Source organism: Cydia pomonella, chromosome 4 (assembly GCF_033807575.1).
Source record: "Cydia pomonella isolate Wapato2018A chromosome 4, ilCydPomo1, whole genome shotgun sequence".
NCBI classification, from domain to species: Eukaryota; Metazoa; Arthropoda; class Insecta; order Lepidoptera; family Tortricidae; genus Cydia; species Cydia pomonella.
In genome coordinates this window covers 28,069,556-28,085,099 of record NC_084706.1, presented here as the reverse complement: position 1 = coordinate 28,085,099, position 15,544 = coordinate 28,069,556, and the positions used below count along the sequence as shown (strand labels likewise).

Genomic DNA, 15,544 nt, shown 5'->3' with positions numbered 1-15,544 from the left:
ACGCTCATTAGTACATGCGGAATGTAGTGAAAGTTGTGCGTGAGACGCGCCAATCACCAAGACGATCGTCAAGGTCGTATCAAAACCAGTTCAAGACTATAACAAGTTGCAAAATCAGAATCGGTGTCGTTGACTGTACAAGTTGTCAATGGGCAAGGATCTCTCCGACCACTAATTGGAGGAGAGGGTCCGCATCAACCCTCATAAAACGTCATTGACAGACCCCTGCTACCCTAAAACCGGTTTACACCTGCCTTTCGCCAATATGTATAGGGTGTTAAGCTATATGACGCAGTGAGGAAATATGTCATCTTAGGAACCACTAATTTTGGAGAGTTAAAGTTTATTTTATTAAGTCCCTTATTGAACAAATAAATACAAACAAGAATATGGAATATAGGAATAACTAAGTAGAAATCAACGTTAAATACAATAAATAAAAATCTAAATCTAAAAATAAATAAAACTAATCTTAAAATAAATAATTAAAAACTATCCCCCTGCGGCATGGTGCCGTAGATGCTAGCAGCATTTCCTCATTTTTATAAATAAAAATTAAATGAATATTAAGCAATCTTTGAAGAATAATTAAATAGGAAATCAATACACGCAAACTTATTGAAAAATATTGCTATCTAAGTTACATTAAGAATACTCCGTTTAGAAATTTCAACAATTAGATAATGTGATATACTTACTTACAAAAAAAACTCATTTGTCTTCTTTTCATAAAAATGTACAGAAATCGGAAATCTACCGCTGGATACACTCTATAAAAGTAATCTGTAATCTATCTAGATTTCCTATGATTTCTCTAACTAATATGGTTTTACCTTGAAATCTAGAACTTTTACATACAATTTTAGTGTCTTTAATTAGAATTTCGTATTTATTCCACCCGAAGCTCTTTAAATGTACTTATAATCAAAAGCTGACAAAAATAAACTACATTAAGATAAAAATCGGACCATTCATGTTTTTATGATATGTAACAAAAGCAATAACAGCATTTTATACAGCCTTATCTCGAAGTTATTGTTGTTTATTTTTCAATTTCGGCATACAAACTTATGAATTAAACAGGTGCTATTGAGTCGTAAAGAAAATCCTCTATCTCGAGAAGAACGGGTAATAACGCGAGGAATCACTTTAAAATCTGTAATATACATGATAATGCGTATCTACGGATAGTATTGCAAGGAAATGTAAAAGATTGACAGTTTTTTTTTGTGAAGAATGTCAATCGATCTTGATTTTCCTGAGGATCAAATATCTATATACCTTGAAATATTGCGTTTATGTATTTAGTTGTCATACAATTAATTTTTCAATAAAATGTGAGGAATGGAACGCTACAATTTTCTTTTGTTTTTGAAAGAAAAAAAAATTTTTTTTAAACTTTAGTGCTTTGTATTCTTTTATAACCTCAATATTTTTTTTTTTCCTCTTTTTATAGTGGATAGCTCATTTTCTAAATTTTGTTATAATATTTAAAATGTGTCAAGTACCCAATTAATTTATAGTATGAATTACCATAATAATATCATAATTTGATCAAAATTTAAAAATAAATACCGTTCTAAACTATTTTCATTTTAACTTGTCCGCCATTGCACAGTGCGCGGTACATTTTACTTACGGAGCGAGGTGCAAACTAAATTTTTGCTGCGAGCGCTCCGACCTAATTTTTTGCTTTTTCTCTACGTTGTTAATGAAACCTTTTAATTAATTACTAACTTTAAGTACTCAGGCGGAGTTCTACGGAATCTTGTACTTATGATAATATTTTAATGGAGTTTATTAATGTGAATTTGCATTGAAATAATATTGACACGGGAGCAAAGTTAAATTGAAATGAGATAACATATGTTACACATGTTGATTTAGCATAATATAACGCTTTTTTTTTACTTCAAAATATTAGGAAATTTCAATACCAGCTCGTATCAATATTTTTTTTGGAACTTATAAAGTATAATATGTCTACAATAGCATTGCAGGCATATACTATATAATTGGCTTTATCTTATTTATTTAGTCACCTGCAATAATGTACGGGCAGAATATATAGGTCATATTAAGCTACTTTTACTATGGGACAAATCCCGAAATCATGAAAAAAAAATAATGCAACTGCACCAATCATGGGACGTTTAGTTAAGAGAAAATTTGGAGTATTTTTGATATTTCACCGACTTCTGTAAAATTTCTACCGCTATATGTTTTAAAAATTTAATGTCCAATTCATCCTTTATGTTTTATATGTATTTAATGAAAGCTACTGAAATTAGTTTAAATATTATTAACCAATTAAAACTATGGTTTTTTGCTCCAGTCATGGGATGTATGGCGTCATCAATTTTCAAACGAACAAATATCAATGAAAAATTAAACGTAAGCAGCTCTTTGGCTCTTGTTTATGGTAAAATGTGGCCAACGTTTAAAAACTGATGGTAAATACTTGTTTTGGTTTTGGATTTGTCTATACCATCCCATTACTGGTCCCTGTTCCATTATAGGGGTGTTTTTTAGGGTTTCGTATTCAACTAGAAACCTTTATAGTTTCGTCATGTCCGTTTGTCCGTCCGTCCGCAGCTTTGCTCCGTCCATTGCTTTCATTAAATACATAGAAAACATAAAGGACGAATTGGACATTCAACTTTTAAAGCGTAAAGCGGTAGACATTTTACAGGTGTCGGTGAAATATCAAAATCACTGCAAATTTTCTCTTAAATGTTCAATTATTGGTGCCGTTAACATATAGGGTCAAGGAGGGAATAGTAACTCTGAAGAAAATTGCTAGGTATAGTGTCTCACTCAACCTAATTCCAATATGAGAGGCTATTTATGACGACCAGTTTGGCCTAGTAGGTAGTGACCCTTCCCAACGAAGCCGATGGTCCCGGGCTCAAATCCTGGTAAGGGCATTTATTCGTGTGATGAGCCAGGATATTTGTTCCTGAGTCATGGGTGTTTACTATGTATTTAAGTATTTATAAATATTTATATATTATATATATCGTTGTCTAAGTACCCTCAACACAAGCCTTATTGAGCTTATCTTTGGGACTTAGTCAATTTGTGTAATAATGTCCTATAATATTTATTTATTTATTTGTTTCACTACTAAAACAACAGAAACATTTAGTACCTGAGTAATTGAACAAATTCAAATGGACGATTAATGGTTATTCTAACACGTAGATAAGGGTGCTGCTGCATAACGATACATTTTATTAGAAGGTCAAATAATTGAATTAATTTGAACGATTTTATCAGCATGTATTTGGGCGACTGAGCCACTGTTTGCGTTGAGCCACTGTTACAGCTTTGACCATAGGGTCAAAGAATCCACGCACCGACCGTCCGACGACTCGACTAGTACCTACAACCCAAGCTTTATTAAGCTAACTGTGGAACTACGTTCATCGGTGTAACACTGTCATACTTATCATATTTATTTTATAAATTCATAAATAGTTATTTGTGTCCCAAGGGAGGAAAAGTAGGAAATTGCGTGCCACGTGTAAAATTGCTAAACACGCCCGCACGTGGCGGGATGGAATGTCCTACGATTCCTCCCGTGGTGCGCATAAATTCTATTTTTTTTTCGACGGAGGCGGAAAGCGGCAACTTCGTTTAGCGCAACGGGAGCAAAGTTGACGCTTTCCGGCAGAAAAAATTATTTCCGACCCCATCCGAACAATGGTTATAAGATGTCACACGATTATACGATACCGATCTGTCAATGTCAAAATTGGCATTTTTGGTTTAAAAAAATGACACTGTACACTGAGAGATTAGTATCGTATCGGTGTGACATCTTATAAGCATTGTTCGAATTGGACCGTTAATTGATAAGGTCGAGCGGGGGCCATAAACAAAGAAAAAATACATTTAATTAATGTCGCTAAATGAACCAGGTAAAACAAAATCTGCTAAAGAAATATTTGGTTAACAGCGACCCCTAATACAAATGGCATTCATTTTTAATGTATCCCATACAGACCGTCCATTCCGGAAGATCACTCACACTAGATACAGCACTTTGACTTAAGAATAAGGTAACAAAGCGCGACTGTTAAAATAACTAGAATTTTAATTCCAATGATGAACAAGGGCAGTTTATGTGAAAAAAATGCATGTGATAGGAAAAAAAATACTCAGAAATTTAGTTTTTATATAGAATTTTATCCCTTTTTAATTATATTTTATAGTTATATATGTATATGTTATGGTATTTATACAAAATCACATCAATAAGACTAGTTTAGCAAGGGCAGACTTCATTCGATAAAAAAAAACATATAAATATGTCTAACTTTATTTTTTATTATAGAGTATATTTTTTATTATAGAACAGTAATATAGCCGAGGGACATGACGATCAAATTATACAGAAGTATGTTTTCAGAGTAATTGACATAAAAAGTAAACACCCGGTGACCACAATAAACCGGTAAAATATAAAATGGATGCGCGCCCTATAAAAAGGCAATGAACTCAAAGTCTAGTTCTTGTTAAGTAAAATAATTGTAATGAAACATGAGGAAAAATTATTTTAAAACAAAAACCCGACTGTTACATATATTTTTGAAATGGTGTTTTCACTAGCTTTCATTAAATGTCCATGTTGCTATGGTGAGAAAAAAAACAAATCCCCCCCCCCCCCCTCTTTTTTTTTCATTTGCGGGCGACGTTTCAAAAATTTATATAGCCTATGTCACTATCACAATTTAGACGAACTCAACGACACCTCACACGTCAAAAACTGTCCAGCTGTTTGGGCTGCAAGGCGTGCTAAAAAAATGGACTTACATACGCTCGAAAAATATTACCCTCCTACTGATGAAGTCAAGTAAAAAATCATTAGTCTTTGTAAGTAAAAATAACCGTTAATTTGTAAGCGTTTCGAATAAAAGAAAATATGACTTTTTTTTTGTGAAAATGCTAAATCTATGAAATGTAATCCTTCGCGCCTGAATAAAGATTAGGCCGGTTAATCCTTTCCTGAAAATTTCATGGTCTATTTGACGGGTCTAAACGGATTTGGGGTTTGTTATTCCAGGTCCCTTATACATTGGTTTCCATCATTTGAGACTGATTAACCATTTAGTTTATACGGTTTTTGTGTTTACATTTATAGATAGATTGTTTGTTTTGTGTGTATTTAGTGATAGATTTCTTTCATTAGATTTGCAACACCTACTAAAATTGTGTAAATTTATCAATGTCTGCTACCTATCGATGTTGTATGGAAGAGATCGCTTTTTAGCGATAAGACCGCTTAATGTTTCCCTCTACTTCTGTTGTTGTTTTCTCTCTTCATTGTTTTTATTGAGGTGTACAATAAATAGTATTTGTATTGTATTATATTGTATAAGTCTGCAGCAATTTTGATAGCACACTCAGAGCAAGTCTTATTAATACGTCATAATTTCATAGTTTAACGTTTGACGTTTAAAATAACATCTTTACAATAACATCGACTTGTTTTGGTCTGACTAGGGTTTGCAATCCGAATAATCCGAATATTCAATTATCCGAATATCCGCCGAAAATAATATTCAAAATTATCCGAATACTAAACCGCGAATTATCCGAATAAACGGATATTTTGAAAACATTAATAAAATCATTTATAAGCAGGAAAAATTCAAAAAAAATACGAGAAAAAACACTAATGGCGTTTTATGTCCATCTGTATTGACCAAATAAGGTGTTTAGACAAATGTTCCATATTAAGTATTATATTTTATTAAATAAGTACCCGAATACCAACTTTCACATACATAAATTACATAATATATTGATTTAATCGTCGCCTGGTACCCACAACACAAGCCTTCTTGAGCTTACTGTGGGACTAGGTTGATTTGTGTAAGCTTGTCCTATAATATTTATTTATTTATTAATCTAGCAGACACGAATTGTTATGTTACTAATGTTGCTATTACTATTATTAGGTATTTAAATGAGCAACGAAAACACTTGCAGATAAGGCGGATTTTCTACCTGCCACTAAAATAATTATTGGTATTACCTACCTACTCTGAAAGTCTGAACCGGCCGACACCGAACCCATTCGCTCAGTCAGTCAGTCTGTATCAATTACGTACAAAGGTAGGTTGTCTTGTCTGTTATTGTTTCACGTCGCGTCACGCGTGGTATTTAAAAAAATGTGATTTGCAAGTGAGTTTTTGTGTGACGAAAGATATGCCTCCTTACCAGGAAAAAAGTAAGTACGGTTAAATTTCTATACTAACTTTAAGCTATTATGTAATTTATGTGCGAAAAGTCATTATTACATTTGTGTCCATTGGTTTTATAAAATTAATCTGTTAATCGTGGGATTCGTGAGTAATACAAAAGAGGCGAGCAAGAATTGTTATTCCCCATGATTAATAATTTTAAAGCTATTAACTTAATAGTATTAAGCAACAGAAAACATCATTTGCTCAGCAACTTTTGAAAATAATGTGTAGTTTTATTTTTAGCACATTCTAAAGTTCTTTCGATATGTAATCAAATTGAATAGGATATTTTTTATTTCATTGGCAGTGTTGCCAGTGTTTTACAATTTTAAATAAACTTTTTATTTGCACGAGTCGTCGAAAGAGTAAGGATAAGGATAATGCACAGGTATCAAGGCTAATTAGTGCCCTATCTTCGGCGTTGTCAATTGTCATGTAAGGATTCGCAGATAAAAGCTTAAAAATTGCTGGGGCAAAGGTATTTTAGCCAGACTATATTTCGATTGCATTTTAAAGCTTTATTTAACTAATAAAATAACAGTACAATTTTAAGCTAGGTAACTTTAAATTGTACAACTATATTGTTTTTATAAATTAGTATAGAGTTGATAACAAAAAGTGATTAATGAAATCTTTTGTCATAGATACGAAATTGAAATAATTGTAATATTCGTAATCGTAATAAATGTATTAAACATTTTACGCTATTTTTTAGACATTATTTATCTGTAGGCTAATGTTAAAATATTCTCGTAAATTTATGCAATGTAAATACAAGTAATGAAGTAAATAATCAATAAAATAATAAATGCATGTTAAATGTATGTATGATACACATTCTCTCAGCCAACTTAGGTACAACACGGTTTCTTTAAGATTAAATTAAGTAATAAATCAACGTTTTTATTTCAGATCGACATCCTTGAATTAAATGGACAGCCAAAATAAATATTATACAACAAAACAATGGATAAAACCAGCGAGTTTACGGAGTATAAACTTCCTAATGAAAGTGATAACTCAGCTTGGAAACATTTTTTAAGAAGCGTGGATGGACTCAAAGCAAAGTGCAAGATGTGTGCTAAGATATTGAAAAATTCACGATCAACAACACCGCTCCATAATCATTTAAAACTACACGGAGTTAATCTGAAAAAAAGCTCTGAAAATGCTACCGCTTCCACGTCGACCACGTCTCAATCTCAAAGGACTATCAGCACAGGCGAAACAAGTGAAAGTGAAGCTGCAGAACCACCTAAGAAAAAAACAAAATTAACCCATTTCTTCAAAACTGAAGACTGCATGGAAGTACACGTATCCAAATTAGCAGCTTTGGATGGGCTTTCGTTTAACGTTATTTGCACGTCCATTACTATAAGAAAACTTTTCTTAAAAAGTGGATATAGTTTGCCAAAGTCGCCCCACACTATAAAACGAATTATAGTATCACAAAGTGCCGAATTAAAACTGGCTTTGAAACAGCAACTCAATAAGATGAAGATAGAAGGCAGCAGCTTTTCAGTAAGCTTGGATGAGTGGACTTCATCGTCACAAAATACCAGGTACATGAACTTGAACTTACATTCTCCAAAACTGCCATCCGAAGGTTACAAAAACCTTGGATTGTTACAAATCAAAAACAAAGGAACTGCTGAAAACTTGTATAATATGCTTGAGAAGCAGTTAAACGATTTCGATTTGCAGCTCAGTGACATAGTATGCATAATATCTGATGGGGCTAAGGTTATGTGTGCACTGGGACGACGTACTACTGGTTTTCACCAACTATGTTTGGCACACGGTATTCAGCTGGCAATTTTCGACGTGTTATACAAAAAAAATACCACTGCAACCCCAGCAGCAGAAACTTATTCCGGCTCTGACGTAGAAGCTTCAACGACAATCGACGATTCAGAAGGTGATAGCGACTTTGACCGTGAATACAGTATAGAAATAGAAGAAGAAGAAGGCCTGTGTATTGAGCAAACAAGGCCATCACCAATGCAACTGGTTGATAATTATAAAACTCTTATAAACAAGGTGAGGTCCGTTGTTAAACTTTTTAAAAAATCTCCGACGAAATCAGATATTCTTTATAGGAATGCCGAAGATGAAAAAAAGAATGTGCATTTGATTCTGGACTGTAAAACAAGGTGGAGTAGCCTTGCGGATATGGTAACAAGGTTTATCTTATTAAAACAATCAATACTTAAATCACTGATTGATATAAAGTCTCAAATAACTTTTTCTGAAGACGAGTTTCAGCAACTGAATGAGATTGCAGATTCGCTTAATATGATTAAAACCACGGTTGAGTCAATATGCCAGAGAGATGCTAATTTATTAACGGCTGAAATTGCAATGAAGTTCATGATTCAAAAACTATCCGAAAATCATAATCAGCTTTCGATGAAACTAGTAAAGGCACTAAAGGAAAGGATCGCTGAGCGGAGACTATCAGACGTAAGTGGCACACTTAAGTACTTACATAATCCCACAAATTTTTACAGAGAAGGTTTAGGCGAATATCCTTTTGAAAACCCGATGAACGACCGCGTAAAAGAAATTATAATAAAATTAAACAGTCGCCAAACACAACATCAAGAGATTACAGAATTACAGAGTCCTGAGCCTGACAATACCGAAACTGAGCCTATTCCTGGTACCAGTACAGGTTCTACTACGATGCCATCGAATTATACAATAAAGGATCAGCTACAAGCTGAAATAAACCGAGCATTGTCCGCAGGTGCTTCCACAAGTTCTCAAGAAACAAGTGATTTAGATTTAAACACTAAAATAAACGTGGAAATGGCCTTATATGACAGTGGTGGCCAAAGATCAGATAGTCTCGAACGTGCGTACAATTCACTGCGTACAATACCACCGACAAGTGTTGAAGCGGAAAGAGTTTTTTCCGCAGCTGGTTATTTATGTAATCACTTAAGGTCTAAAATGAAGGAAGACTATAGATGCTTTGAGTTTTCTCAGATCACACTACCAGGCTCAAAAATAATGTGATAGTAAAATCTATATTTTATCGATGTAATCACTACCAAAAATGCAACTATGATCTCTGATTAAAAAATAATACTTAATTGATTACTTGTGTAATTTGTATTGTTATTAATGTTACTAAACCAATCGTTATTTTGTATATTTAGTTGATTATTTATTTAAACCATTAAGTAAATATAATTATTTTTAGTGCCAGTTACTAGCTATTTACCCTACTTACATATTATGTGTGTTACCATTAATATAATATAACATTGAAATTTATTTAAATCTAGAAATAAATCTAGTTTTACACTCGTTTTTTAAAAGTTGATTTTTTGTTTAAACTCGTTACTTAATCTCATTTATTTTTAATTAAGTTAAGTTAAGACACTGAGATGCATACTTTTTTATATTATTTGACAGCGAAAAGAAAAAACTATAGGACAAATCTTATATGTAAATATTGATATATGATGTGATTTATGATATTATTAAAGAATATAACGATCTCAGATTATACAAGAATGTTAAAAAAACAAACATTGATTTACAATTGTTATACTTAAAGTTGATTAGTTTTATCTCTAAATTGTATGTGATTTATTAGTATGTAATTATATTGAGCTAAGTTTCCTAGTTTCCAATTTCCAATTATTAAAACATTTTCTCAGTGTTAATTTTTATTATGAAAATTACAAATTACGTGGTGCGATAATGACAATGACAATATTTTTCAGGTTGTTTGTTACTTGACTTGTTGATTTTATGCATTACACAGCTTTAAATACGCTAATTTTGTTTTATTTTATAAAATACCAAAATTATCCGAATTTATTCAAATATCCGAATATTCGGATAATAAATATTGAAGTATTCAATTATCCGAATATTAAAAAACTGGGCGGATATTGCAAACCCTAGGTCTGACTATATTAAGCTAGCTTTTGTCCGCGTCTACATCCGTGTAGAAAAACATACATACATACATATAATCACGCCTGTTTCCCGGAGGGGTAGGCAGAGACCGCGGATTTCCACTTGCTACGACCCTGACATACCTCTTTCGCTTCCTTCACTCTCAGGTTTAAAGATTCTTTATTCTCATAAGAATTTGTACAATTCACTTAAAATGCGAACTTAAATATATTCATTTTATTTACATATTCCATGTCACAAAAGGAGCGACAGACACTGATTATAATTACAATAAGCATTTGTTATTATTAACCTGGCCTTTCTCCAGGATCAGAGAAAGTCCGCCGAGGTTTACCCCAGCTCCCTCTTCTACTTCTCCCTCATACACTCTCTTTGTTTGTTATATAGAAAAAAAATGATAAAATTAAATTGCCAAACCTCTTCCCGGTCCCGCCCTTCCTGATAAGCATTCCCGTATATTAAACCCTCATTTTACCCCGTTAATGAGTGAATACCGGGATAAAAAAATACCCCATATTTTTAAAGTTAAAATCCTCCTGTATGCCAAATTTCATACAAATCCGTGTAGGCCGTAAAACCTTAGAGAAACAGAGAGGCAATTACTACAAAAGCTACGCTGCCACCGCCTGATTTCCGCAACAAAAAGTATCCTATGCCGTTTTTCAAGTAAATAAATAAATAAATATTATATGATATTATTACACAGATTGAGTAAATCCCACAATAAGCTCAAGAAAGCTTGTGTTGTGAGTACTCAGACAACGATATATATAATTTACAAATACTTAAATATATAGAAAACACCCATGACTCAGAAACAAATATCTGTGCTCATCACACAAATACATGCCCGTTTCCGGGATTTGAACACAGGACCATCGGCTTCATAGGCAGAGTCACTACCCACTAGACCAGACCGGTCGTCAAAAATATACACCTAAAATATATACCAAATTTTATACAAATTAGTGTAGCTGGTTATCTATAAAAGAGGAACAAATAGCTGGAGGCTGGTTCTGATTTACCCATTTGTTATGGTTTTGATTTGACCTTAACGTCCGTCTTGGCGATTGGCACATGTCTCACGCACGACTTTCACTGCATTTTCAATTACAATTTCAATTTATTTATTTCAGACTCTGGGTCTATAGTTTTACTTGGACCAATTAGCGTCAGCTATCTTTGCGAGCGAAACGAGATGAAAATCAATTTTGAATTAGAATCAGCTTCCCGTTGATATTATATTACACACCTCATTTGCAAGTGTAGCTTCGAATACATAATTAAAGGACTTGATTCTGCAGATCAAAGCTTGGGAACCGTTCACTGGAAGTTAATGCTGAATCTAGGTTATGAGGTGACAGACATTAACAGTGGCATCTAAATTGAATAAAATTAAATTATTCTTAATGTTTCTCTTCTACGTATCTAGCCCAGGATAGTCAGGATACGATTCACGCGTAAAAAAAGTCTAAATAATACTTCCTAAATATTATTGTATTCGCATCGATCTTTATAAATATAGGCTACGTTAGTAATGATGTTAAACAATCTAGAACTATGTTTAAATTTAATAACTGAACAACCTACATCCTAATTATTTTCAAAAATCTAGTCGTTTTGGCTCAGCAATAGTTTGGTGGAAGCAAACTTTGATCGAAACCATTTTTGACCAGATTTTAGTGATATAAATTGTGCCGATATATTTGTGATTCGAATCTAGTTAAAAGCTGTTACAAAATCATCAAAGGCATTTGATATGGTTATACGAATGTATACAAAGTTTCTTGGAACGAGCAGACACAACAACGTCCAGTGACGCGGGAATACCGACGCTGGTATGCGAATCATTTTGCGGCGAGTGTCCGAGCGAACAACGACTGGAATCTGGGCATCGAGTGCCACAAAGCTCAGGAGCACCGCAGGGTTCAATTCTGGGGCTTAAATTTTATCTTTTACTAACGTCGTGTACGCCTTTAGTAATAAATAACTTTGTGAGAGTATTAAATTCATTTGTAGACATTTTTTTCACCATTTATAAATAAATTGTACAATATCAAAGAAAAGGAATTTAAAGCCAAACTTACATATTAGATTAGAAAAAAAAAAGAATAATATAATATCAAATATTGAAAAATCCAAGTATAATAGAATCCTTTGATCCTTTGTCATTATTTTGATAGTTACATTATTGATACGTACATCAAAGTCTCGAACTTAAGGATATTGGAAAAACCCTCTCATTTTATGTGCATACGTTTGATGTGAATGTTCCTTGGATCATACTTTATTTGCTAAAAAGCTCATAAGCATAGCCCAGTTTTTCGGAGGCAATAACGTACCAATGCCAGTGATTAAAAGCATAATTTTGCTTATCGTTTTTAGGGTTCCGTAGCCAAATGGCAAAAAACGGAACCCTTATAGATTCGTCATGTCCGTCTGTCTGTCCGATTATGTCACCACCACTTTTTTCAGAAACTATAAGGGCTATACTGTTCAAACTTGGTAAGTAGATGTATTCTATGAACCGCATTAGGATTTTTACACAAAAATAGAAAAAAAAACAATAAATTTTGGGGGTTCCCCATACTTAGAACTGAAACTCAAAAAACCTTTTTTCATCAAACCCATACGTTTGGGGTATCTATGAATAGGTCTTTAAAAATGATATTGAGGTTTCTAATATCATTTTTTTCTAAACTGAATAGTTTGCGCGAGAGACACTTCCAAAGTGGTAAAATGTGTGTCCAAAGTGGTAAAATGTTGAACGAGATCTAGTAAGTAGATTTTTTTAATACGTCATAAATGGTACGGAACCCTTCATGCGCGAGTCCGACTCCCACTTGGCCGCTTTTTTTTATGGTTGACAGCCAAAACGTGCCATAATTTGACGTTTAACCCTTAACTACCTACGTCCTATTTGTATCGCACAACCACCTACTTGCGGTCATGGAGACCGCTACTTGTTATGGGACCTGATTTATTTATTTTTACGTAACTGAAGGGTGTTTTAATATAGTAAGTACTCTTTACATAGTGTAAGGCATTTATTAGGCATAACTATTACAAAAATAAACAACATTATATCTTTCAAACCTAAAAAACTTAGGAACTTGTTACATTTTTAATCATAAAATTAGGCATCCTTAAGGACATGAGATCTCCATATTTTGAAATGTTATATAAAGCTTTTCATTATAAAATATTAAAATTAAGTAATCAACGAAGCTATTAGACAATCTACTTTGGTTAGAAATGGGCTGTTTTTATAAAATTACAGGCCTTCAAAAAAACCATTTTTCTCGGCAATCAACACACAGCATATTAAAACATGCAATGCAAATCGGGTTTTTACATTCGATATAGATGTACTGTGTCTTGTGTTTCTTCTTGTGGTCACAAGACGAGCACGTTTTTCTGACGGTTAACCGTTCTTCAGTATTGCTGGGACCCGGTAGTATTGGTAAACTGGTCTCTTTTTTGAGGATTTTGCTCAGAGCTATCTTCAAGTCCCGCGGAAGACGCTGATTATTTGCACGACGCTCTAGATGTGGTCTTACTAATTGTTCAGCCAGTGTCTTCATAAATTTTAACCTTTTTTCTTAGTTTGGCCTTATTTGCCAAATCTTTATATTAGTGTGTAGAACAATTTTATCAAGCATTTCGTCAGTAAAAAAATGCTGCCATAAATTTAGTGGTGTAGATGAAGAGTTTATTTCATCGCGGTAAGCTGGTTTTACGCCTTCTCCTGAAATTCTTGATCGCAGAGATGGCGGTTCATATGACCAACGAAACCGATTTTTCCCAAAAGAATTTTCCTTTCTAGGTCTTGACCGTTATGTATTAATGACACATCATCATCCGAGGATTCCGACTGCTCGTGCTCTTGCTCTCCTATATGTGCAATCGGCTCGCGAGACGCATGTCGGGAAGGTAGAGTTGAAATTTCTTGTTTTATCCCGTTCTGATCGTTGATCAGTGTTATTCATTAGCCTCGATCTCAGAATCCGAGGCGCAACTTTCCTCCGGTAAATTTAGTAGAGCAAGTTCTGGTTCTACGGCACTGTATCCTTCATCCGACAGGTCATCTTCACCAGACGATACTTCCTGTAGCCACTTTTCAATTGTTGCGTCACTAGGAAGCATGTTTTACTAGAAAAAAATCAAGAAACGTGCCAAACTATAGTAAAGATTACTATGACATTAAAAATAACACAACCACCTACGTGCGGTCTGGGAGACCATTCAAAAATATAGTAACCACCTACATGCGGTCTCACAGACCGCCGATGATATTTTTTTACTCACCAAATCCAAATGAGCACACGTCTGAATAAGTCGACGGCATGGCCGGCTCTGCGGGGGGGCCGGGCAAAGGTACAAGGTCACAGACGCATGTGCGGTGTACTCGCGTTCAGTTATTGACAACTTTGAATAATCTATGGTCTGTGAGACCGCACGTAGGTGGTTAAGGGTTAATAAAAACAAAGAAGATTGCCTACACGCCTACGTGTGTAAGACTGTATGAAATTCCCTTACATATCATCTTCACTCATCGCATCTGATATTTCCAGACCTAATTTTAAGTAAGTCATGTCAAAATTTCATTGCAAGTTTGACAAAAAATAATTAAATGCTGCATATAGCGTTGTTGTAGATGGGTATGCTATTGAATTTGTTTGTTTTGTGTTGTTTGGTTAACCAATTGAAAACTTTGACATATTATTATCATTTCCAACATCGATTTAAACGAACATAGAGCAAATGTATAAACTCTTACTAAACACTAATCAATATATAAACAAGCCCTAAGGCAAGTGTACACGCTCATAGAGGCCTTATCAGATAGGGTTAAGACTCGAGTCCTTTGAGTCCTCTGCTTTAAGACTCGACTCAGTTTTTCAGACTCTTATAATTAAGACGAAACTCGAGTTCTTTCAACTTATTACAGATGTGAGTTTCTTGTAGAGACTTGAGTCCTTTTCGGAGAACTTGTATTTTTTTACAAATAACTTCGAAATGCGTTGTCTTTATGTAAAATTCATGGATGTAGATTACATAAATCTTACAATAATGCCTATTTACTTTACTGTTGTTTAGGTAAAACCTATAAAATTGTTGACTGAGTTTCTATTCGGAGACTCGAGTCCTTTAGAGTTGCGCTTAAAAAAGACTCAATAAAGGATTCGACTCGGGACTTAAAAGACTCAAAAGTTTTTAAAGCTCAGGCTCGTAAAAACAAGTTGTTTTCTTCAATTTAGACTCAAAATACTATTATCAGATAGAAATAAACTATTTATTATCTCCGAAATAGAGTTAATTAGAATACCGGTGGCTTTGAGAAAGTAACTTAA

At 33.7% G+C, this 15,544-nt stretch overlaps 1 protein-coding gene and 1 long non-coding RNA gene across 3 annotated transcripts in view; one reads left to right on the top strand and one right to left on the bottom strand.

Moving 5' to 3' along the window:
- Positions 1-15,544, top strand: part of LOC133517388 (protein O-mannosyl-transferase TMTC1-like) — a 385,685-nt gene that overhangs the window by 95,730 nt on the left and 274,411 nt on the right. The window lies entirely within an intron of this gene.
- On the bottom strand, positions 14,235-14,537 carry LOC133517531 (uncharacterized). Its single transcript, XR_009799384.1, has 2 exons — positions 14,499-14,537; positions 14,235-14,342 (listed from the first exon to the last, which is right to left on the bottom strand). It is a non-coding gene; the product is annotated as an uncharacterized LOC133517531 (long non-coding RNA).